The 25,575-nt window shown below is 42.5% G+C and overlaps 1 long non-coding RNA gene and 1 pseudogene across 1 annotated transcript; both read right to left on the bottom strand.

Annotated features, from left to right (window-relative positions):
• Positions 1-6,382: 6,382 nt before the first annotated feature.
• LOC119368419 lies at positions 6,383-7,227 on the bottom strand. Its single transcript, XR_005176633.1, has 3 exons — positions 7,170-7,227; positions 6,702-6,803; positions 6,383-6,538 (listed from the first exon to the last, which is right to left on the bottom strand). It is a non-coding gene; the product is annotated as an uncharacterized LOC119368419 (long non-coding RNA).
• A 212-nt stretch (positions 7,228-7,439) lies between these two features.
• Positions 7,440-23,889, bottom strand: LOC119361217 (annotated as a pseudogene).
• Positions 23,890-25,575: the final 1,686 nt, after the last annotated feature.

Genomic DNA, 25,575 nt, shown 5'->3' with positions numbered 1-25,575 from the left:
TGTCATCTTGATCCAAAGGCTGCCCTTCTGTAAGGGATAATTTTTCTGAGCTTGATAGTGGAGTAGGTGAGGGTTTACACCCTTGCAAACCAGCCTTTTTTACCAGATCTGTTGCATACTTTTCCTGAGAGAGGTGAAGACCATTATCATGTTTCTTCACTTCTATCCCTAGGAAATAATGTAAGTCTCCAAGGTCCTTGAGAGCAAATTCTGCACTTAGATCCTTCAATAAGCCTGTGATAGCCTCATTAGATGAACTTGTGACAATAATATCATCAACATAGATGAGAACAAATATATGAGTGTTGCACTTGTTGTAAATGAACAAAGAGGTATCAGACTTTGAAGGTATGAAACCAAGTGCTTGCATTTTGTGACTCAACCGTGAGTACCATGCTCGAGGAGCCTGCTTCAATCCATATAAGGCTTTGTCAAGTTTACATACATGAGAAGGTGCATTCTTGTTTTCAAACCCAGGAGGTTGTTTCATGTACACTTCCTCTTCCAGAACACCATGCAAAAACGAGTTCTGAACGTCTAGCTGTCTAAGACTCCAACCCCTGGAAACAGCAATGGATAACACAAGACGGATGGTGGCAGCTTTTACAACTGGACTAAAGATATCCTCATAGTCTATGCCATATCGTTGTTTAAAACCTTTTGCTACAAGTCTTGCTTTGTAACGATCAATAGTGCCATCAGATTTTCTCTTAATCCTAAAAACCCACTTGCAGTCAATAAGGTTTTTACCTTTCCGTGGAGGAACCAAGTGCCATGTGTTGTTCCTTTTAAGGCCATGTACTCTTCTTTCATTGCTCGTTTCCAATTTTCATCACCAAGAGCTTCCTCAAGTGAATATGGTTCACCTGGTTCACCTGTGGAGCAGATCATGCCAAATTTTGTCATGCGTTTGTAATTTACTGGATGTATTACCCCCTGTTGGAGACAGGTACGTCATGACGTGGTTGGCTCCGGCGCAGAAGATCCCGTGGGTGCTCCAGATGCTGATCCCGGAGCGGATTCGGTGGGATCCACAGCAGCCACACCAGAAACAGAGGCCGGATCCTCTGTGCGCGGAGGCGAGGCAGCGTCAGGGGGCGAAGACACACGCGCCACAGAAGATCCCGCCGGACAGGACTCGTCCCGCAGCAATGATGACACTGGTCCCCCGCGTGCGCCAGGTGTGGGGCCCGTTGGGCCCGAGCCAGTTGGCCGACGCAGATCCCGCCGCTTGTAGCAGACAAGTTGAGCCGGAAACCGACCGCCCGTGGGCCCTGGCGAGTGCAGGACGGCGCCTCCAGCCGCTAGCTGTCGCGTGGCGCAGGCGGGGCCTCCTGCTGGCGCGCGGTCGGGCGCAGGGGGAGAAGCGGAGGGCTCGGGCACGAAATCTGAGGGAGATCCGCCTGACCGAGCTGCGGGCGGCGATCCCGGAGCGGATCCTGCTGGCAGGTCTGTCGCGCCTGCAGGCTCCGATCCCGAGGGAGATTTGCTCCCCAAGTCCTGGCACATGAAATATGGCCCTGTTGGGCGATTTTCTTCATTATTTTCGACTCCGTTTTCTTCAGCGTAGCTTCCTGTATCACACAACTCATGCAACGTGGTGAGAGGGTTAGTCACAGTAGTATCATCAGAATTATACTCCCCATTTGCAAAGCCGGTTAGATTTGGAGGCAAAAGAAGAATTTCTTTCCGAAGTAAAGCACCGGCGTTTGGGTGTAAATTAGCAAAGGGAAACTTGGTTTCATCGAATACAACATCACGGGATATGTAAACTCGACCAGTAGAGACATCTAGACATTTGACCCCTTGTGTTGAGAGCTATATCCGAGAAAAATACATTGTTTTGAGCGAAACATGAGCTTGCGAGAATTGTAGGGTCGAAGATTAGGCCAACAGGCACACCCAAAAATACGAAGTGATGTGTAGTCGGGTTTGACATGAAGAAGTCGCTTGGTGGGTGTGTCATTGTTGATAACTCGACTAGGAAGCATGTTGATAATGTGAACGGCCATGAGAAAAGCTTCGTCCCAAAATTTAAGGGGCATAGAAGCGCCGGCAAGAAGAGCTAGACCAACCTCAACTATGTGCCTATGTTTGCGTTCGGCCGATCCGTTTTATTGGTGAGCGTGAGGGAATGACACATGATGAGATATGCAGAGGGTTTGAAAGAAGGATTTGAGCTTCTCATACTCCCCCCCCAGTCGGATTGGACAACAATAATTTTGCTGTCAAACTTGTGTTCTACAAGTGCTTGAAAATTTTTGAACACTTGAAAAACATCGGATCTTTTCTTGAGAAGGTAAATCCAAGAAAATTTGCTATAGTCATCAATAAAGCTAACATAGTATGTGTGTCGACCAACCGAGGTGGGAGCAGGACCCCAAACATCAGAGAATATTAATTGCAACGGTTGAGTGGAAACACTAGTAGATATAGGGTAAGGTAATTGATGACATTTTGCTCTTTGGCAAGAATCACAAATAGTTTCAATATTCCGCTCACCAACAAACGGGAGTTTATTTTTCCTAAGCAAACGTTCAACCAAACAAAAAGATGCATGTCCTAAACGATCGTGCCATCGTGTGGACGAAAGCTTGATACCACAAGCTTGTTTATTTGATCTTCTAAACTCCGGAATCAACGGGTAAAGCCCTCGAACACATCTACCTCGATAGAGAACTTTCCTCGTGGCCTGATCCTTGATCAAAAAGAAGAAAGGATGGAATTCAATGAATACATGATTATCAATGGTAATGCGATGAACAGAGAGAAGATTTTTGTTGGCACTAGGAACATGCAAACTTTTTCTAAGATGAATCTTGCAAGAAGGGGTATGTATAACCGAATGACCTATGTGACTTATCCTCATACCTGCACCACTTGCCGTGTGAACTTGGTCTTTGCCATGATATTTCTCATGAAGAGTCACCTTCTCAAGTTCTCCCGTGAGGTGGTTGGTAGCACCACTGTCAAGGTACCAATTAGTATCAACACCATATGACCCATCAGCGGCGGCAGCTACCTTGTCGTCTTCATCAGAGGAGGCATCGTCTTCATCGAAACGATACCAGCAGTCCTTGGCCGTGTGGCCCGGCTTGCCGCAAATCTAGCAACGTACGGCATCAGGACGTGATCTGCCCGAGCCGCCACCGCTGCCACCCCCACCGCGACGCCCCCTATTGTTGGCGAAGTTGGGACGTCCGCCGTGAGAGGAGCTGTTGGAGCTGCCACCACCTTGCTTGCCCTTGTGTCGGGGAGGACCGCGAGAGCGCGAGGAGTACCCGCCGCGCCCGCGAGTGGCGGCGTTGGCCGAAGACTTGAAGCCACCGCCGGTGTTGTGAAACTGTGCCACACGCTGATCAAAGTTGCTCAGCATGGAGTACAGCTCGTCGATGGAGACCGGCGTGACACGGGCGTCGAGGGCGGAGACGAGAGGCTGGTAGTCCATGTCCAGCCCATGCAGCAGGTAGGAGATGAGCTCATCGTCCTGGATGGGCTTGCCGGCCGCGGCGAGTTCATCCGCAAGGCCACGCATATGAGCGTAGTATGCAGCAACCGATTGGGTGCCCTTCTGTGCGTTGATCAAGGCAGTGCAAATATTGTTTACACGGCTCAAAGATTGAGAAGAAAACATGCCTGCAAGCGCCACCCAGAGGGCGTGCGCGGTGGTGACCGTGGTCACCGCGATCAACACTTCCTTGGAGAGGTTGTTGAGGAGGTAGCTGAGCACTTGTTGATCTTCCCTCACCCAGATGGGATGGAGAGGGTTGAGCGTCGACGACTCCTTGCCGTCCTTGTCCTTGGTGATGAGGAGGCGGGTGGGTTCCGGCATCGTTCCGTCGACGTAGCCGAAGAGCCCAGCTCCCCTTAGCTGCGGCGTAACCTGAGTTCGCCACAGGACGTAGTTCGTCCGGGAGAGCTTCTCCGTGACCTGACCGAGATTGCTTGGGGCGGCGCTGGAGGATGACATGGCTTGGGACTATGGAGCAGCTAGGGTTTGGAAGAGGAGGCTCTGTATACCATGTGCGAATAGGCGAAAGCGTCTTACCCATCGTGGGAGCGCCGTTGCGTGTTATATAGGCCAGGGGCGCACCTCCCTGGATAGCGCATACAGCAGTTTAGATTACAATCTTGGGAAGAAAGAAAGAGGTAGAGATAAGGACTCTAGCTAAGATAAACCTCCTTCCTAACTACCTAACACATATGCGCAAGTAATGCAATCCTCCTGCCACGCTACAACTTGTGTTTAACAAAATGAAGTTTTTTGTCCTGTTCTTGTACCACCCATCGAAACCTGCTGCAGGCTGAAGCTACAAGGAAAATAGTACTAGGTGTGAAAAAACCAATCTCTCTTCCTTATAACATTATCAGGGAGAAAGTGGCTACAAAGAAAAACAAAAGGTATGATTCATCTCAGGCTTCTCCCTTTCTGATTCTTCCCCCGAGAAAAAGAGTCTCAGATCGCGGCCAGATGATTTAGGCTCCTGATTCAACTTGCCCATGTGCTTGTGAAACACCTGAAAGCTTAGCATAGCGAGATTGCAGACAAGTGCTCATGTGCAAACAATTATTAAAATCCTCATAAACTTCGGATCGAGACACTTCCCACAAACATATAAAAGTAGCAGGCTAGCAATTGAGCACAAGATTAAATAACAACTCGTATTCATTGCCAGTAAGGAATGGGTTCCATTTTATGAGAGTGAACAGCATCAACAATGTAGCCATCAAAGTTTTTGAACACAATCACTAGGAGGTTTGATTTCAATTTCAAGAACAAAAGAGAACACGAGCAGCCAACAATTTTATTCCTTTGTGAACCTTCCAAGAGTAGGTCTCAAGTGAGATTACCTCGTCATGGTCTGGAATTACTCTCATCACATAATTATAGTCCTCACTGGCCAGTGGCCGGAGCATTTTCTATCTACTTTATATTTGTGGAAAGCTTATCTGGAGCTTGGTAGGGTAATTCAAAGAATGAGCAAAACTGAAATCTAGATAGTAAAGCTAAATAAGTGTTCAACTCTAGTGCAAAGAAGTCTTCACATTCCAGTCATTGCAAAAAGTAGTTTCCAGGGATGGATGGGGGAAAGAATTGACTCACGCGAAAGAAATGATTGAGATGTCTATGCAATGTAAGGTTATCCCAGGATGAGAATGATGCTCTGAATATGGTAGTAGTTTGATTAGCCATTCTGCCACTGAATATGGTAGCGCTGCTGACATTTTCTTCCTGCTTGAGGGCCATTCATTGATCTTTTGAATGGTGCCTCTCTCTATTTTTTTTTCATTTCTGTGTGGGAGATGCATGAATAATATTCACGAATATAGCTCTTCATAGTGCTGAAATTGGCAGGGTTCATGACGATGACAGTAAAGCTCTCTTTTGAATCTTCTCGAACTTTGATGAGTGTGCTTATGGAACAATCAACTACTACGGAATAGCAAGGTATGTGCTATAGAATGTAGGTATGATGTAAACACATTGAAGAAATGGTTTAATTTCTGGGATTTGTATATGTACACCGGCGGAGTATGCAATATCCTGATTAAGGAATGCAATACCGAGTGTCAGAAAGGCTAGCAAGAAACAAAGTTACGCAAAAAGATGACTTGCATTGAAAGACTTCACACTAGAGGAACATCAAACTTAACAATACACACTAAATATTCAGATTGCAATAATCATGGCTCATGAAATCTGCTCTGTTTTTGGCATTGGTGGGATAGAAAAAAAAAACTCCAGATCAATTAGAAAATAAAATCACCTTCACCATACTTAACTCGGGAGGTTCGATGAATAAAAAGTCAGAAGCTCGAGTCTTTTTGCTCAATCAATGTTCATCAATCCCTTAACAACAGGTGATCTCTACCTTTACGACTATATGTGTCAACTGAACACTCTCTTTATGTTATTTAATTTAGCATGGCAATGAATACCGAGATTATTAGTGTGCTCAAAAGCTAGACTAGCAACTTTTGAAGAATGCAGCAAGTTCTCTAACCTAGGTTTCATGAAGCAATAACAGTTTGACACTTGCACATTGAAGACAGTCTCGCAATAGCTAAAGCGATCATGAATTTCAGCAGAGGTTTACTAACCTTCCCTGGAAAAACAGAGATGTTCCTACTGGAAAGCACAAGCCATATCTACGAAGAACCCAAGAACCATAGTTGAGTCTGAAAGTTTGGAACTGAACTGAACAAAAATAACAACCCAGGTTCTGAACTGGCTCCACCCCAAGCACTGAGATGATACGAAGGGTCATTTAAAGTTCCTATAATTCAAAAAAATTCATTAAGCAAACAATTATGATCATTTAAAGAGCACCTTGTATAGGCATCAATTAAAAACCAAAGTGAAAAAAGTACAAACCTTTATTTTAGTAGCAATTCATCGAGTCTCAGTTCTTCCACCATTATGTGGTGATCTCACTCTCACAGTGAACAAGCCAAGTCACTAGGAAGTATCTATGTGTGACGACCAAAATGTAAGTTACACTCATCTAGAAATCAACCAGGACGAGCATGAGAATACCTGCACAAGAAAGACAAATCTTTAACGCATATACATATAATTCGTCCAGAGAGGAAAACAGAGAATCTCCGAAATGGTGTTAGATGATGATCACACTGGTTTCCTTTATATTTCTTAATTTGGTACGAATTTTAAAATGACTACTGTTACATTTCACACTTACCGGATTTATGGATTTTATCTATGGGACGGAGATACCACAGAAGACCTTATGTGCAACTTTACTGGATGGAGTAGATTCTGCAAGGCTAAGAATGTACAACTCCTGCATAGTAAATAAAATGCTCAGACTTCAGATTATACAGTAATGAGGTAAACCAAACGAGATTCTTTTTTTCTGAACTGATGTGTGAAGTTTTTTTTATAATATAAACCGAACTGGGGAAACAATGGTGGGAATTATGGGTGGATTCAAATAGTGAATTGTTTGTTCAAACTGTATTATAATACTCAGTAGTCACAATGAGTTAATGACACATGAATCTGCCAAAACAGAATAATCACAGTACTGGTTGAACACACAAATTTTCCTTCAAAAATCAGCACGTGAAGAGAAAGCTGCTCCAGGTTTTCAAAACAATATCTTGCAGTGGTTGATTATTAAATGCATGTGCTAACCAGTTGTTTGTACTTTGTACTGCAGGATGGAAGGTACAAATTGAGAGCGTCATGCTTGATGCTTGCCACTGGCACCAGAAACCGTGCTTGGAAGGAGAAGCCTGCACAGTAAAGTAAAATAAGTGAGCTATTTAGATGAAAACAAGAAAAATGGACCAAACAGAACAAATAAGAATCATTTTGACGCTTACGAAGTTAGGAATCGAAAAGCCTGGGGAATGAATAGTTGAGTACAAACAGGGGGAGTGTTTGTCCGTTAAGTACCTTGACTTGAATTAGTTGGTCAGGCTTTGACTATCGGAATGGTTCCCTTTAGCTTGAGGCACTCCCTTCTTAGCTCGTCGCTGCCATAGCCGACATCTAACTCTAGCATTGAACTTGGAAGGCCGTCCTTGGGTAGTGACTTGATGGCATCACAGCCCCAGATCTTCAGTTTTTTCAGAGAACTCGGGAGGCTCTCTGGCAGCGACTTGACGGCTTCACAGCTGTCGATGCTCAATATTTCCAGAGAACTCGGGAGGCTGTTTGCTGGCAACGACTGGATTGCACCACAGTTTAAAATGAATAAGTCCTGCAGAGAGCACGGAAGGCTGGGCAGCGACCGGATGGACGAACACTCATCGACAATTAGTCTCTTGAGGTTGATAAGCTTGTGTAGCCCTGAAGGGAGACACTGCAGCTTCGAGAGGTGAGGAGCTGCAGGGCGCTTGTTGTTGACGGCTGAAAATTGCAGCTTCTGGAGGGAGGTGAGGAGCTGGAGGGCCTCCTCTTGCTCCTTTGTAAAGCACTTCTTCTTCTTTTCCAAATTGAGGTACAATTGGGTGAGGGTGGAAGAGAGGAGGCTGCAGATGGGCGCAGCAAGGAATCCTGTGTTGCTCCTGGTCATGATTCTGCAAATTGGAGTCGGAATCGAGGGATCCATATCTTGGAGGTGGAAGAACCTGCACTCAGAACCGGTTTCTAATTTTGTGAGTCGACCGTGGCTGAGGAGAGGGCACAAACCATCTAAACCCCTCAATTTAAATATTAACTCACACTCCGTGAGTGAGCTGAGGTTTGAGAGGGCTTGCAGGGTCTCCATGTACTTCGCGCCACCTTGCAGGATGAGGCGTTGCAGGCAGGTCGGGAAAGGGAAAGCAGAGGAGGACGAATAGCAGGAGAGGAACTCGGGGCAAGACCGTACAACCAACACACGGAGGGAGCGGAGACGCTGGAGTCCCCCTCCACTTCCTTCTTCCAGGTCTTCTGATTTCTGGTCCTTGTCGTGAAGTGGATTGGAGCGCAAGATCATGTTTGCGCAATATATGATCTCCAACTCCTGTAGCTGGGGAGGCAAGAGCAGCAGGCCTTCTGTTGTCGCTGCTGATATTATTTCCTCCTCTCCGACTCTTGTCTCAGACTCCTGCTGCTCTTGAGAAACAGTTTCTGCATCCTTTGCCACACCCAACCCGGTTATATTCTCACAGCTGTCTATGTACAACTTTGAGAGGTTGGGAAAGAACGAGAGCAGCAGTGTCAATTCTTTCCCACTAACATCACACTCATCCATCTCGAGGTCTTCAACTGGAAACCGGTATATGTCATCATTGGCACCTTGAGCGGGTAACAAGAAACTGCTCACACCATTAATCTTGATCTTCTTCAGAGATGTTAGCACTCGGAGGTGTTCCAATGGCATGAAAGGGATATTTTTCATACACAACTCTTCTAGATCAGCTAGATTAGAGAAATTCAACCCACTCCAGAATACATCACCCTGGCCACCTCTTCCCTCAATCTCCAAATTTAAGTTCAATTCCTCTATCGGGTAAATCAGCTTCTCAAAACACGATCCAACTCTTGCTATGTAAGCAGAGCACGGAGCACCGGTCCGCCAAGGGATAGGAGGGAACGACACTAGTTTTGGACAGTCTACAATGACAAGCTTCCATAGTTTAGGAAACCAACTTATTTTCTCCTCCTGCCGTGCTTGACAGCAAGTAGGAGAATGTGAAAACGGCAACTCGATGAGTTCAGAGCAATCTACAATTCTGAGCACTTCCAAGTGAGAAAATAAATGACAAGTGCCACTCCCGACCCATTTTTTCAAACTAGTTATTTTACTTAATCCTAGGCTTTTCAAATTATGAAAGGTTGGAGATGAGATACTACAACCCTGATACTCTCCACCAAGCTCATTAGCCATCCATATTTCTCCTAGAGGTGGAAGATTTTTCCAGGATATGCCATCTAGCCAAAGGGATTCCAAACATTTAACCGAGAGATTCTCACATAGCCATGCTGGGCAATTAGTGCCCCCATGCCCTCTAATGCACAACTCTTGAAGATTGCTATGTGGTACAAGACTTGCAAGAACATTTTCTTCTTTTACAGGATCCTTATTGGATCGCTTGACATCCCATTCTAATATGAGTTCTCTTAAGTACTTCTTCTGTGACAGTTTTGCTTCTTTCGCTTCCTCTTTTGTTTGCACATTTTCAAGATTATAAATGCCAAGTAATCCTCCAATCTCTTTCAATGGCCTGAGATGACTCAGCTCAAAACCCTCACTCTCCTTTCCCACTCTAAATTCCCTTAATTCCTCGAGGAATTTCAGTTTTCCCACCCCATGAATATCAGAATGAAGTTTAAGCTCTTGTAATGAGACAAGAAAATGACGCAATTTTACAAGGTTGCTCATATTTCTTGATGAACTAATGCGACAATACATACTCTGTATATCAATCACCTCTAAATGATACAATCTAAAGGCCGAACTTGACAAAAAAAAGTGACGGTACTCAAACGCCAACTTAATCCTTAGGTAGCGAAGATGGACAAGTTTTGAAAAGTTGTGCAATATATCCTCCAAATTATATGACACTTTGGACATAGAAATTACGCGAAGCGCTCTAGCTTCCCTAAATAAACCACCAAAAGTTTTGGCAAAGCTTACGTTGTAATCTCCAAATAACATTAAGGTGCGCAGGTTTTCTACTTTCAATCTTTCGCCAAGTGCACGCAAATTTTCTTTGTAGTCTTCAAAGGACATCCTATTCTCGACATCTTTGTTATCTACAATGATAGACAAGTGACGTACGGATTGGCGAATTTCTATGTCCTTCACGTTAGAGCTATAGATGCATATACAATCATCCGATGAAACCTTTACTGCCAAATCGTGCAGTAGGTCATGGATAACATAAGAAGGACTTCCGTTTTTCATTTTATTCAATTTGAGAAAACCATGATTGACCAAGTTATTTAAATAGGACAGTCCCACATCTTGAAGTCTTCTTTTGTTCTGATCACGTGAATGCAAAATTTCTAGTCCAATCCACAAGTGAACCAATTCCTCACTACCAAACTCATAATCTTCAGGAAACAAAGCACAGAAAGAAAAACATCGTTGTAGATGGAAAGGAAGATAATTATAACTGAGCTTTAGAGCTGGCATAATATCATTATCGTGCTGTTCTGACTCCCATTCTTTATTTTCCAGAACGCTTGTCCAGTGGTTAAGCGTAAGTATGTTTTTTAGTAATCTACCAACAGTTCTGGCTGCAAGAGGGGAACCCTTCAGCTTGTCCACTATTTCCCTCCCAACGTCAACTAGTTCTGGATGGTCTACCCATGGATCTTGGTTACCGAATACACACTCTTGGAAGAAAGACATACTATCTATTGTGCATAGACGCTCCAATTCTAGTGAGCATTTAGTTGTCTTAACCGCGTTTGCTACCTGGGGTATTCGAGTCGTTACTATGACCATGTTACCTTTTGCCCCCTCTTTTTTAAACAAAGCCGCTACTTTTTTCCACTCGTCCTCACTATGTTCCCACACATCGTCTAAGATAAGTAAAACCCGCTTTCCTTTTAACCTTTGTTCGATGAGCTCTTGATGACTACAATTTTTGTTTTCATTTCCAACTGGGGGGATTTTCTCCACAATTTCTTTTGTCAATCTATTTGCATCAAAATTGAGAGAGACACATATCCAAATGGATACCTGGAAGTCGCTCTTCATTTGCTCATATATATGTTGTGTGAAAGTTGTCTTCCCGATACCCCCGGGGCCAATAATTGGAAGCACAGTAAGTCCACGACACTCGCTGTTAACAATTTCATCTACAATAATCTTCTTATGGCTTTCCCTTCCATATAACTTAGGCTCTATAATTAGCTCGGTGGACATGGGTCTGCTTATTGCAATGTTTTGGGTGGCGATGCCGCTAGAGTTCTGTGGCTCTAGACTAAGAATGTCATGGACATTAGCACACACTGGCTTGAGGTGCTCTGTGACGTCCGAGATCTTTCTAGATATTTCCACCCTATCAAACGTCAATTTTGGTGGGTCATCTAGAGTCATGTCGGTTTGATGCTCATGGTCGACAGATGGTGACGAGGAGAAGCAGGAGAAGTGTTTACCGACTTTGTTAGCGGTTGACCTTGATGAGGATCCGATCTCGCGCTGGCCACCACAAAAGCGGAGGCCCGAGAAGCATCCTTGTTTGCTGCTTTTGTCAGGATCTTCGCGACTCGCAGCACGCGAGCACTTGAGTTTGTTCGCACACGCTTTGGCCGTGTGGCCAGCGTTCTGGGCGAGGTTGCGGACGCAGCCGGCAGGATGCTCGTCGGCGGCATGGTAGGTGCCGTCGAGCTCATCCTGAATGCGGAAGTAGTCGAGCTCGTCCAGCACGTCGTTGGCGCCATAGGCCAGCTGCCGCAGCTTGTCGAGCATCTCAGCCAGGGCGGGGTTATGGATCTCCCTGACCCCGGCAATGTTCAGCACGGCTTGTGCGCGCAACAGTTCCATCTTCAGAGCCTCGATGTTTGACCCGAGCTTGTTGCTCGCTGCCCACGACTCCAGCACGCCGCCGGACAGTGGGCTGAGCGCCTTGCCCACCACCCATGCCGCCGCGCGGATTCCGGCCGCCTCCATCGACCGCTTGCCTGTGGCCCTGCCTGCGTCAGAGCAATCAAGGTTAGATAGTTTATCCGTAAATACTTATAGATAGAGTATTCGTCACAGCTACTCATACTGAAAAAATACTCTAGATGGAAAATGAACAAGGGGACGGCGGCGCGGTGCGGGAGCTTCTCGCCGCCGCTGCCGCCGATTCCGCCGTTCACCCTAGAGGACGAGCAGATTTGGGATGGGCCCTCGCAAGGAAAACGAGGGATTCATCCCAAGCCCATACACAATCACAATCAGACCGGGTCTCCTCGTTTGATACAGGGCCGCCTCGTTTCTCTAGAATTATTTCTTACAAAGAAAAACTAGTTCCCTAGAAAAACAAAGAAAAACTAGTTTCTATCGATTATATTTCTATAAAAAAAAGTTTCTGTGGATTATCTTCTCCAAGGAAAAGTTGGCTCTAGATTATGAAAACAAAATACTCTTTGCCAGAAAATTTGTACATGCTCCCTCAAAAAGGAGGAAAAAAACTACACACAAGTGTTGCAAAGAGCCCCCTCAAATAAAAAATGTGTTGCAGCATGAAGAGGAGGAAAATGTGTACGTACCAGAGGAGGGCGTCAAGGAAGGCTACGATGCACCAGAGGAGGAAATGTGAAAGGCGAAGGTGTGTCAAGATGCAAATAGAGTACGGGATGGCAGGGCAGCTGTGTGGAGATGTAGAGATGCTTAGAGGCCATATTTATAGAGGTACAAGCAGCTCATTCTCAAGAGAGAGGGGGAAAGAGAGGTGAAAGCTTTTAGGGCGCGAAATGGAGAGCAAAGCAAAGACTGACCTTTGAATCACGTGACACCTTTGTCTCATGCTCAGATGCTTGTTTTTCTTTTGGGATAATTAGATTTATGCCCCTAGTTGTGTCCCACTCGTCTGTTTTACCCCTAATTCCCAAAAGTCACGGGTTCTGTCTAAGTCACTTTGCTCCTCTTATGCCTTTGCCCTTTGACCGTTTGACCGTCAGTTTGAAAAATTCATAACTAATTCATACTAAATCAGAAAAATGCAAATAAGATACCAAAATGTTCAGAAAAACACCACCTATATGTCAGTGTCAGTTGCATTCATGAAAAAGTGTTGGAAAGTGCACATCCGAGTTTTAGCTCTTTTGATACTACCATGAATAGTAAACTCTAAAAAAATTCAAAAAAAATATGGTGGCAAAGAACGACAAATGTTCTAAGTGCTTACCAAGTTTCATTAGGGAATGACATTCGTGGAAGTCGTGGCAAAAAATAATCTTATTTGCATTTTTCTGATTTAGTATGAATTAGTTATGAAGTTTTCAAACTGACGGTCAAACGGTCAAAGGGCAAAAGCATAAGAGGAGCAAAGTGACTTGGACAGAACCCGTGACTTTTGGGAATTAGGGGTAAAACAGACGAGTGGGACACAACTAGGGGCATAAATCTAATTATCCCTTTTCTTTTCAAGGCAGACACGGATGCTCTAGACACATCACAGAAGAACCACTCATGTTATACTATGTACACACATAACAAGTCTGTGTTTTATAAAATGTGCATAGGATCAATTGCAGAATTTGATCCTCAATATTACCCGATGTTCATTATTTCCCTACTAAACTTAAACTAATCTTAACTACTCCCTGTATACAAGGCCACTTAGTCTTGTCTCAAGTTAAACTATTTTAAGTTTGACCAAGTTTATAAAAAAAATACAACTGCCACTAAACACATTATGTGAACACGTTTGTGATAGATTTATTGATATTAATTTGGATTAAAGATGTTAATAGTATTATGATTTTTATAAAACTAGCAGGTTCACCCGCGCATTTGCGCGGCTAGATTTATTGTTTATATTCCCTTTGCTATCTCAAATATTACAATATTTGTTTCCTAATTAGACACTTCCTACTGTTATTAAAAAACATGTTTCTAAGTTTTTAATGACTCAATGAATTATTAAGAATGACATGCAAGTCTCCTTTTAAGATAAGTGTTGTTTGTGTAGTTCAACTGATTGTACCACTTTCGTTGCTTGGTGGAACCGCATTTAGATTAATTCGTCATTTATATGTCTCTGCTGTATTTACAAATAGTTATCTCTCAATAGCTATATTATTACCTCGAAAAGTGGTTATGTTGTTTTTTATGATTTTGTTTGCCTAATATCCATTGTTTGAGTAGTATGCTCATCCCCATGTTATATTTCTCCTATCTTATTTACCATAGCCACAATTGCATTTTGTCTCATCATATAATATTTATTATTGACACAACAAATCTCATGTGTTTTTTGTTTACGTCAGCATTCCTTGAATGAAAGGAACTTTATAAGATTTTTTAACAATTCAAATTTCTTATTATGTTTTCATAATTATTGCTCAAACCCCTAACCTCATGAGGTAAGCCAAACTCCTATGGATGGATGTAGGATGCATATGAGGTTGAGAGGGTGATATATTTTTACCGCGATAGTGAATTTTCCTACACTTTGTGATGTCTAACGATAATTTGACCTACCTAAGGTAAAGCAAATAATTTGCATGTTTTCCTTTTTGCGAGTACTTTTATAGTTTTATTTGTTACTTTTTTTGTTTGAATCATTTGTTCTCTCTTATACTCTAAGTGTTGGATAATTTTTAATCATTATTTTTGAGATGGCCTGCACATTTGAATAGTTTTGTTAATCTTTTTTGGAAAAGTGGAATGTAGTGGCTTGAGAAAAATGTGACAACAAAAAAAGTTTATAGGTAAGTACATATGATATACTAATAAAGTGCTTTTATTAGAAATTAAAGTTTAAATATGAAATTCCATTTCTCTTTTTTGTGCCAAGGTTAGCCTGCATGGCAGTTTCAACTGCAGGATTCTCATGTTAGTGGAAAAAAACATGTAATTGTTTACCCGAGTTTAATAGAATACATATACATAGATCAATTCCAAGCACTAAAAATCCCAAGGAATATAATCCTCCAAAAAATCATGTCATTCCTTTGAATGAGAGTGCCTCAAAAATTGTTCAACTGGAATTGTTGTATGCTCGATAGCATCATTTAATTTCACCAAAGTCCCGGTCAAACAACTATAAATGTAGTTCATTATTGATTATTTTTCTTGCTCAAAAGTATGGATGTTTGGATTGAGTTTATGTTTTTGTGTGCCCCATGGCAATTTATGTTAACCCTGAGGTAAATATTGTAGAGCACAAAAATTACAATTAACCCAAACTGTGCATAAGGGAGAAATGTGAAAATGTTGATATATCAATAGATTTGGCACGCCCTATGGAATAGCACTGAACCTGTATTGGGTGATCTAATCTAGCCTGATCCGGAGGCGCATCAGTGTACTCAAAGTGTTGAATTCCTGGGTGTATAAGGTGAGGCCGGCTAGTGACCTGATCATCATAGTATTATTTTTGTCACCTGTAAATGATGAGGTGGCCTGGCGAGTTGGTGTCGGCTAATATTACTCATGTGTGGAACATAAATATAATAGCTCGTTGCTCTTTTGCGTTTCATCGCCGTCGGCATCATGACATCAACGAAGGACTCCTATGCAAGACATATATCTGAAGTCTATGTAAGTGCCTACGTAAATTACCTAATCATAATAGGAAACTCTCGAGCCAATGATTTCTTTCAAATTTCTTAGTCCATCAATCCGTGTTATGATGTTTTACTAATATAATGAATCTCCCAGCCTCCATGAATTTTCATGCATGGTTTGATTAATCTTAGTTTTCCCCCTACATTTCCATCCTATACTGATAAGTTTTGTTAGTTTAATCTGAACCATCTTTGCAGCTCAAAATCTTAATAGGCCATAATGAATCCGTTTAGGACGTTCACGTGGATGCAAACTTTTGGTTGAGCACCCTAGCTTCATGCATGCATGCGTTTTGTACTTGAAAAATACTAGTACAAATGCCCGTGCGTTGCAACGGGCATGAAATCTTACAAAACCTGCTCCATTTGTCGTTAGGTACAATTTCCCTTTTTCTTGAGTTGGAATCGCTATGATTTATTAACCAGTCTCCATTGATTCCGAGCGTGATAACACACGACGGAAGGACATGGAACCATGTTTTACAGAGCTTATTCTTACAACTAAAACATGGGCAACTTTGTTCGCGAACAACGCACCCAACAAACCTTGGACTCCATGAAGACCTGAATTTCTTTGTCATATACGCACCATTTCTTATATTCAGTTCTAATAAACATCGGTACTAATGTTACATTGTTGCTTCTCGGTTGAATTTTGGTCGTTAAGAAGCCACCATGACATTCTTCGCCTAATTGAAGAGTTCATGGAATAGTGTCTGATTCAGTTTTCTTTTTTTTCATTTCAGAAAACACGATTTTGTTTAATAAAAATATATGCTTTATTGAAAAAGAGTGACTGTTTTTTTTTTGAACATTTCTAAATGCATTTTTTATGGAACAACTTTTGGGAATTTTGACCAGTTTTAAAAAAGTGTGAATATATGAAACTATTTTTAGTATGTTCAGTTTTTTCGATATATAAGTTTGTTGTTTGGTGGGGAGTCATTATTCTTGTATTTTCATTATTTGGGCTTGGCCCAAAGAAAGCTCTTGACACAGATAACACTTTGGTATTAAAAAAAGGAGTGTCTATTACAATCCACTGAAATTGAATTGGCCTTCAATCAAATACTTGTAGAGGAAACTCCTGAACACAAACATACTATAATTCATCATTCGGCTGCCGTAAAATCATCATCAACCTGCTGTACAATGATCAACAGATTATGAACTAATCACATACTAATTATTTCATCGTCATGAAGCTTTAAATACAGTTTTTTCGACTGAAATTCACAGTCAACTCACTGTGATAAACAGTAACTTTAAAAGTGTATCGAGCTTTGATGAATTTTACAGTGTTCGTTTTACTAAAATTCCAGTCAGTAACAACCAGATCACAACAAAGATACTGGAACTTTCATAAAAAATAAGGAGAAACAACCAGTAACAATGTGTGCTTTATGATCAGATAAGAACGAGAAAGAGGATGGAGGAAGAAGGGGACAGAATAGTTACACAATCAGAAAACTGCAGTCACACCAAGAAGACAAACTGCAGGTCAGTACTCTTGCAATCTCCTTCAAATAGTTCTTCCAGTACAAGAAGATCAATACCTAAGAGCATCATCAAAACATGTCTAGAACACCAATAGTTCAGAAAAATGTAGCACTGTAAATTAAGGTAACTGTATAATGTAAAATCTATACCAGGTCACTGTAAAATACAACAATCACAACCTTTATGGTACTGCTGTAAATTACAGAAGTTATAGGATTGTAAATCTTCGAACAGGGTGGTGTAAATTCAGGCATAAGGTCACTGTAAATTCAAACAATCAAAAAAAATTATAGTGTTGTAAATTATAGAAGCTACAGGACACTAAATCCATCATCAGGTTAGTCATCAATTAACTATAATTTACTACGAAAAAAAAACAAGTAGACTTCTTTGAGTACTACAGTACAGTAAAATCCATTATAGCAATTCAAAAAATTCTAGTAGCTACAGGGCAGTTATTCGATCGTCGTGTATTGTAAATGCATCATGAAGAAACGGTAAAGTAAACACAAACTTTTAGGAGGCACTCTAAACTGGACAATATTACCTCTTAATCAAAAACAAAACAAAATAAATTTCTAAAGGATGAACAAAATGAACTTCTCCACCGACTTCACTCAACAAACATAGACAAACAAATCGGAAAAATATATCACTTCACTTGCTAGACAAACAAGTCAAAAAAATATAGGGGATAATGAGGTGCTTCACTTGCATGACTTCACCAACATACATGGAAAAACTCTGAACGACAACCCTTAAATATGATTCTTCTACTGCATGTAGGGGCTTGACTCCACCCAACATACAAAGATAGAAGGTCAACATGTGCATCATTCAAGGCGGCCAAATATTGCAAAGGACATGGAATTTATATACACTGAAGATGAACCTTCTCTCAATGTAAGTTAAAAAGCAACTACTTTTTCAAAGGATACAATTTTGTAAGTAGCAAAACATACTTTTATTTGAGCGAAACAATATTGAAAGTACTAAAAATATAAAGGGTCATTACTGAAGGAAAAAAAAAATATTCCTATGCAAATTTCTTGATGAAAAATTTGTAACACAACACCCTTGCTTTACTACCGGCTGCCGACTCCGCCAACCCAAACATCTTACTCCTGCTAGCAACGTCACTGGACATGGTGAGGGTGAACTCTCTGTCATATGCTCAAGGGTTATATGATTGGCATTGCTAGTTGAAGTTTATCTACATGGCTTAAGATCATTATTCTAACATGAAACAGCAAGATAAACATACCTATATAGGCCTTGGAGAGACTACGTATTGTTGCCAGTGTTTGATGAAGCTTCAGATTAAATTACTATGTATTATATGCTTAATTTTATTATTGTATGCTTGATTTTCTTACAATCAAGGGAAAATGTAGTAATTTAATCTGAAGCTTCATGAAACAGCAGGAGTACTACAAAGCTGAAGGTCCCCTGCCTGTAGAATCTAATGTACAATAAGCAATGCCTTTTTTGACCTCCTCTTGTACAGAAAATCGTTCCCCAGACTGTACCACCATAGTCAAGAAGCTAGAGTATTTCACTCTGAAGGACCAAGGTGATTCGATGCATGATCGTCATGCCAATCACCCCTAAGTAATGCTGTTGTGGTGTGCTCGGTATCAGGTTATCTGTTGCAAGTCCACCGAAGAAGTGGTAGAACCAGTATCTTGGTCCGTCTCAGAATCACCCAACTGAGACAGACGGGCTGACACTGGCCCACACACCAGTTCTCTCCACTCTCTACCACTTCAAGGGCAATTTTGAATTTATCAGCAATTTCAGAAGCACCAAAACTACCAGAATGTGAACTCTATGGTACGAGTAAAGCAGAGCTGGCGAATCATGTTTTAGCCCCTTTCTCCGAACTTCAACTCCTAACTGATAGTGACCCGATGCTTGAAATGTAGAATAACAATTTTCAGTCATTATTAGATAAGTTAAGAAGATTGGAGGGCCTCTGTATTTGAGAAATGCACAAAGCCGTAGTCGCCAGTACAAGGTTTACAAAGTATTAATGGGAACACGTAGGTTTATAGAATTGTAGTAATGTGAAGACATATTGAACTAAAAAACAATTACGAGCAACAGATTCATACTTCGAGCCATGACAAACAGATTTTTTAAGTGGTTGTTTAATAATTTGAGAAATGACAAGAAATGAACATGTGAATATCAAGACTACCTCCTAGGTTTGATTGTCAGTGTACTCTGCTAGAGGGTCAAGGTTGTTTCTCACAGTTCAATCGAACATTGATGATGGTCAATCTAGAAATCAGATCGTACAACCCAATGGTGCCAATGTCGACGATGTCTACTATTGTCTAGCCGATAGTAGGACACATGATACAGAAAAGGGCATGCACGAGAGTTGATTTACCACTACCTATTCTACCAAAAATACCTGTCTTCATACCTTGGAGTATATCTCACGTGCATCATTATTAAAAAGTTAACGACATGAGCTCCTTAGTAATATTCTGTTGTTGATCTGGCTGAATCAAACAGTTCATTTGCCCATGAGTTTAGATTTCTGGCAATTTACTCGCAAGGGGAAAAAAGTGCAGCTTCTTTAGAACATGCCAACACAAAAATGTAAATACGTAACAGAAGTGGGCAAGAGGGAAAATAGATGATGGTATTTACATGGAGGTTATGGAGGTGAATTTCTCCCTCTGATGGCCGGTTATTAGATAACAAATCTTCAGATATTAAAAGAGAGGCCTCTGTTATGCTTTTTGTTGGGAAGATTTGCCCTGAAGTAAGAAGGTAGTGAGATTAAAAGTTGGGAACACAACTTGGCACAGGGCTTAATCCATGTTTTGAAATCATTCATCTATCTCTTAAAAAACATCACTTCCTCTATAGACAATGTAAAGCAAAACTGATGACAATTACTTTCAGCAGGCCAAGAAAGAACGATGGTTTGCCAAGAAATACTAATGAAACTAACAATTACCATTGTACATTCTAGCATATTAGGAATTTCATTTCATTTACCATGTAGTATGAAACCTAAGTATTGTCTGGAAGCATATACATCAAATAAATATAGTGGAAAAGACCACAACGACATACCTGCAGGAGAGCCACAACTTGAGCAGCAAATTGCAAAAGAACTTAGTTTGCTTGAGGAAATATCACATGTTAAAATCTCTATGGTTCCCAAGATGCATAAACATCATCACCCTGAAGGCAAACATGACTTACCAAAGCGGATCAGTCTACAACATCCAAACTTACCAATAAATCAAGGAAATGTGAAAACATCAACGCTGTTACGGCAAGCACGACAACTACTTTAGAAATTTGAGCTTTAGTCATGTCGCTGCATATTTGGAACATCATAATGTTATTCCTACTGAACCTTGTGTCAGCCATTTGAATAATTACAACTAAAATGATATGTGACCTTCTATATTCCTTTTGTAATTGTAATACTGTAACGAATTCTATATCTGGCTAAATTGACTACCTAATGTCCATGCTTATACAACACAAAAAGTGAAGATTAATGTCCACGCTTATACAGCCCACCTTTCCCCATACAAGGATGTACAAGATTATTTTGTATCTGAAAATATTGTTGACAGTGTATACACACAATCTCAAATTCTCAGCTGGGAAAAAACAAACCTAATCATCACTGAACTATTGTGCTTCTTTTGCATCACATCTCCATGAAGAATCTGCCACCGTGGTGGATGGGGAACTCCCATGGGGTGCTACATCTGCATCTGCAGCAGAGGATATGAAGAGAAGGTGAGGTGTAGAGGTGGAAGATCTCGGCCAAGAAAGAAGGAGGGACGAACCTGGGGCCACCGGAGACGCGCTGGCGAAGCCTTGGCCGAAACCCTAGCCACGGGGGTGGGGTTGCGACCGGGTGGTAGAGGCCGGGAGCGGAGAATCTGTCCGGAGGGGAGGGAGGCGCGGACCGTGGGGAGCTCAGGAGCGTGCTGCGCGTCGCCGGAGCTCGCCGGAAGCGGCCGACATGGTTGGTGGCGACGGCGAGCACTTCGTGGGCGAGAGGGAGAGGAGACGAGCCCGTGCGTGTGGTCGTGTCTCTTTTTTTCCTTTGCAAATCTGATCGGACGGCGGGTTGAATAGCACAAACTACACAGACTCTTTTGCAAAAATGAAACGTTTTCTCTGGTAGTCACTTAAAAACGGACTGCGGGTTGATTTCTCAGAAACGGAGGGACGTTTTTGCAAAAAGCCTAACAACGGACGACCAGAAACCCAATTTGCTTTATTATTATATATATATATAGGTAGAGAGGTAGAGAGGTAGAGATAGAGAGGTAGAGATAGAGATAGAGAGGTAGAGATAGAGATAGAGATAGAGATTGATAGACCATATTGGAGTCCGTTTACATTTATTAGCATGCATGCAAACGTCCCCACAATGAAAAACATGCATGCAAACGTGTGTACAGCAGCCTCCATGCATGCAAACGTGTGTGCAGCAGCCTCCATGCATGCGTGGGTGTCCGAACTGAGTACGCCTTCTCCGTATTCTCGTTATGTGCTCTATTTTTACAACCTTAGCTGGCTTTTATTTGTTCCCGGTAAGAAACCGCATTGGACACAGTTGCCTGTCAATTATAAACACGTCCGAACTGAGTTGCTCTAGATTCAATATTGTACGTGACAGATCTGATAAAAAAAAAGAAATTGTACGTGACAGTTAAAAAAGCTATTGTACGTGTCATGTTGAATTGTTTATACTTGACAATATTTCTATGTAACGCTGACATCTTTAAATCTTAGCCGTTAATCTCTTAAATTAATGGTTGACATAATTTAATCTATGTGGACGAACGTGATGGCTTATTTGACTTCTATCTTAAGACAAGATTTAGTGGCTCCGTATACATAGATGGAATGAATATTTAGTGGCCCCGAGAGATTTGTCGAACAACAAGTTTTCGTATATCTATCCGAAACTACTAGCTACATATATACAATATAAGATCTCTTACAATCCCTAACATCTCATGTCGATATCAATTTCCACATGGTATTCTCCGGCTTTATTGATGACATGGTCAAGAAAGAATCCCGCCAATTTCTCTTGAATTGCTCGTATGCGATCTTGTGGTTGGAGTTCATCCCGATCTGCCAGATCTAAATTGAAGAAGAGGGTCAATACATGTATATGAATGAAACTCAACACAAATGATGGTAATAAAATAAAATTATGAATATTTTTGCTTATGCACTTCATATTGTTTTTCAGTGTAGCCCCGCTCACAGGTCGAGTGGCGGATGAACTCGCAAACATAGTATCCACAAAAATCATTCCGGCCTTCCTGCCACAAGCACTTTACAAGAAATAGAGATCAATCAAACTGATAAGCAAGCATGCTAAATGGTATTAACGAAACTAGCTAGAATCAATGGGAGATGCCCGAAACTAGGTGGTAGTACTTACTTTCGGGTGTGTAAATCGCAGCTCGCTCGGCAGTCCCGGAGTAATTACGATGAACTCTTTCCAAACCCTGCCAAACAAAGAAAATAATTACTTGATATCAGAAAATGAACACAGTTGCCGATATGGTGCCATAATGATCGATTAAACTTACTTCTGGAGCATTTGAGTCATGTCTGCATAGTCCTCGGGATCTTTTCGTCTTGAGTCCAAGATGGTTAATACTCCCCGCTCAAGCTTAATCTCTAGGAGAATAAAGTGGAAGCTGCGCACGCATGCATAACTCATCAATTACATTACTATAACCTCAAGTAATAGGGGAAAATGAATATGCACAAGACAGTAACACTCACTTGAAGTTGTAAGAAAAGAGTATTTTATCTTTGTTTTGATTTTTGAGCAACGATTGTAGCAAGTTGTCCTCGGTTTTTGTGACATTCTTTTTAACCATCCATTCATGTATGATATTTGGGTTAATGAACCCAATGTCATAGATTTATGCTTTTCTGTATTCAACGATCTTCAATCTGCATAATATAGTGAGGATAATTATATATACACATGCAATGAAAGAGCTGAGCTATATATAGAGACTTAATTACAGAAGTGGTACTTACAAACAGTAGCAAGTGTTTTGTCGAGGGCATTTTGATTGTATAACTGGAATAACTCGTCAAATTCAATAAAGAACAGACCAGTTCCAATGAGGTCGTGCTCCTCTTTAATTCTCATCGTCAAAACATCCTTCCCAGACTCGCTGCAGGTTTTCATGTACCATTGATGGAATCTTCGCATCATCATTGTTAGAGGAGGACTTCCATCTTTAACGAGAGGCTTCCGTACTGGTATCTAAATTCGTCCACCTCCATTGTTTCAAACTCTACATCATCGCCCAGGTAATCACCAGGACTGGTACCAGGCACCATCCCCGGAAGATTAGCAACGATATCGCTGGACACCTTGAGCGGGGGGCACGATTAGTTCACCTATTCGCCGAGCTGGGGAATTTTTTCCCACTTCTTTGTTCTGCTAACCTTTTATCACTAGAAGTAGTTCCCAACCGCCGTGCATCTTGATATGTCCTTTTAAGAGCGTGAAAACAGTTGGAATCCGGCGGAGGCGGTGGTGGTCGCTTTAGGGCATCGATAGTGCACTTCACTTTCGCCGGATCTATCATCTCCTTCGGAGCTGGAGGTTTCTTTGCAAAAGATTCCCTCACTTGGGCATCAGAGATCTCCGCGTTTTCCTTCTTGGCCATCTCGTATGGTAACTTTTCTAGAGGCTTGAGAGATGGACCGTATCTGAATTGCCTCCCGCCTCTGGCTGTACTGCTAGCTGCTGGAGCGGCAACGTCTCTCTTTTGTTGCTTATGAGGCGGAGAAGGAGGCGGAGTGCTCCGACGCGCCGGAGAAGCCGGAGCAGCGGTGTCTATCTTCCGTCGTTGCTGATGAGGCGGAGGAGGAGGCGGACTGCTCGGACGCGCCGGAGGAGGTGAAGGAGGAGGTAGAGTGGCCTCACGCGTTGGAGGAGGCAGAGAAGGAGGCGGAGTGCCCTGATCACTCGCTAGAGGAGGAGGAGGAGGAGGCAGAGTGGCCTGACTTGCCGGAGGAGGAGGAGGAGGAGACGTCTAGTTTGGAAGCTTGATGTACTCCTTCCGCCATAGACATGGAGTCCTCAGAGCATGACCCGGCTGATTCTCCCCTTCACCGGTAGGGTGGTCAAGCTCGAGCTCCTCAAATCCCTCCATTACTTCATCCACCATCACAACAACATAGCCATGTGGAATCGAACGACAGTGAAAAGTTCCGTCGGGTTGAGGAGGTGCAATAGAGCCGACAACCGTCTTCAAAGTGAGGTTCTGGCATTTCGTCATAAGCTGGCAATGTTGAGCCTCTATGATAGTATCCACGGGGTAGCTAGGAGCCGTGAAGTCAGGCTGAATGAGCTCCGTGGAAGCCACGCTAGTTCTCCATTGAGATGGCGGGGTAGCTTCGTGCCGCTGAGATGGTTGGCCGGTAGCTCGTTGGCTCTCAACTTGTTCCTCTAGCTTTAGTACACTTGCATTGAGCTTCTCCATTTCGCTCAGCTCACATTTCCTCTTCTCTCCTAGGTTCTGTAACCGTCTGCGCTGGGAAACCCAACCACCCACGGAACGGAGCCTGGTGTGCCTCGTGTTTGTCCAGGGTGCTCAGGATTCCCGCCTAAGTCAGCTCCTCCTTCTCTCTATCGGGAATGAACGTCCCTTCCTGTGCTGCGGTGATATACTTCTGAAGCTTCTTGACGGGTATTGCAAGTTGCTCATCCGTCCAACGGCACTTCCCTATTTCAGGGTCCAAAGTTCCCCCAACCCCGAAGAACCAAGTCCTTGAATGGTCTGGCCAGTTCAATTCCCTGGTTCGACCCCTTCAGCAATCAGGTCATTCTCAGCTTTTTCCCACAACGGTCGGGCTTGAGGTAGCCGCCTGACCCCATGCGATGGTGATACAGCTTCTTTGTAGCATTTATCTTGTTTGTCTCTGACATTTTCTTACTCTTGTTTGATGTCTTGTAGGCCAGAAATGCGGGCCAGTGATCTCTTATCTTCTCAAATCGGTCGGTGAATTCTGGAGTCTTCCCTTTGTCGACAAATGTTGATTTCAACTCATTCTTCCACCTCCTGAACAGATCTGCCATCTTCTTAAGAGCACACGCCTTGACCAGTGGATCTATAACTGGCTTATTCAGATCCTCCTCTGGCGGTAGGGTGAAATTTGCCTTCAGCGAGGTCCAAAGATCATCTTTCTATCTATCGGTGACATAAGAAACTTTAGGGTCTTCGTTCTTAGGCTTATTCCATAGCTGCATGCTGATCGGGATGCTGTCCCTAACAATAGCTCCGCGCTGAGTAGAAAATGCTTCCTTGGTTCGCCTGGGTTCAATCGGTTGGCCATCGTCCGTGAGTGCT

This window comes from Triticum dicoccoides, chromosome 2B (genome assembly GCF_002162155.2).
Source record: "Triticum dicoccoides isolate Atlit2015 ecotype Zavitan chromosome 2B, WEW_v2.0, whole genome shotgun sequence".
NCBI lineage: Eukaryota > Viridiplantae > Streptophyta > Magnoliopsida > Poales > Poaceae > Triticum > Triticum dicoccoides.
Note: the sequence above shows the minus strand (reverse complement) of the source record. Positions and strands in the feature narration are given on the sequence as shown.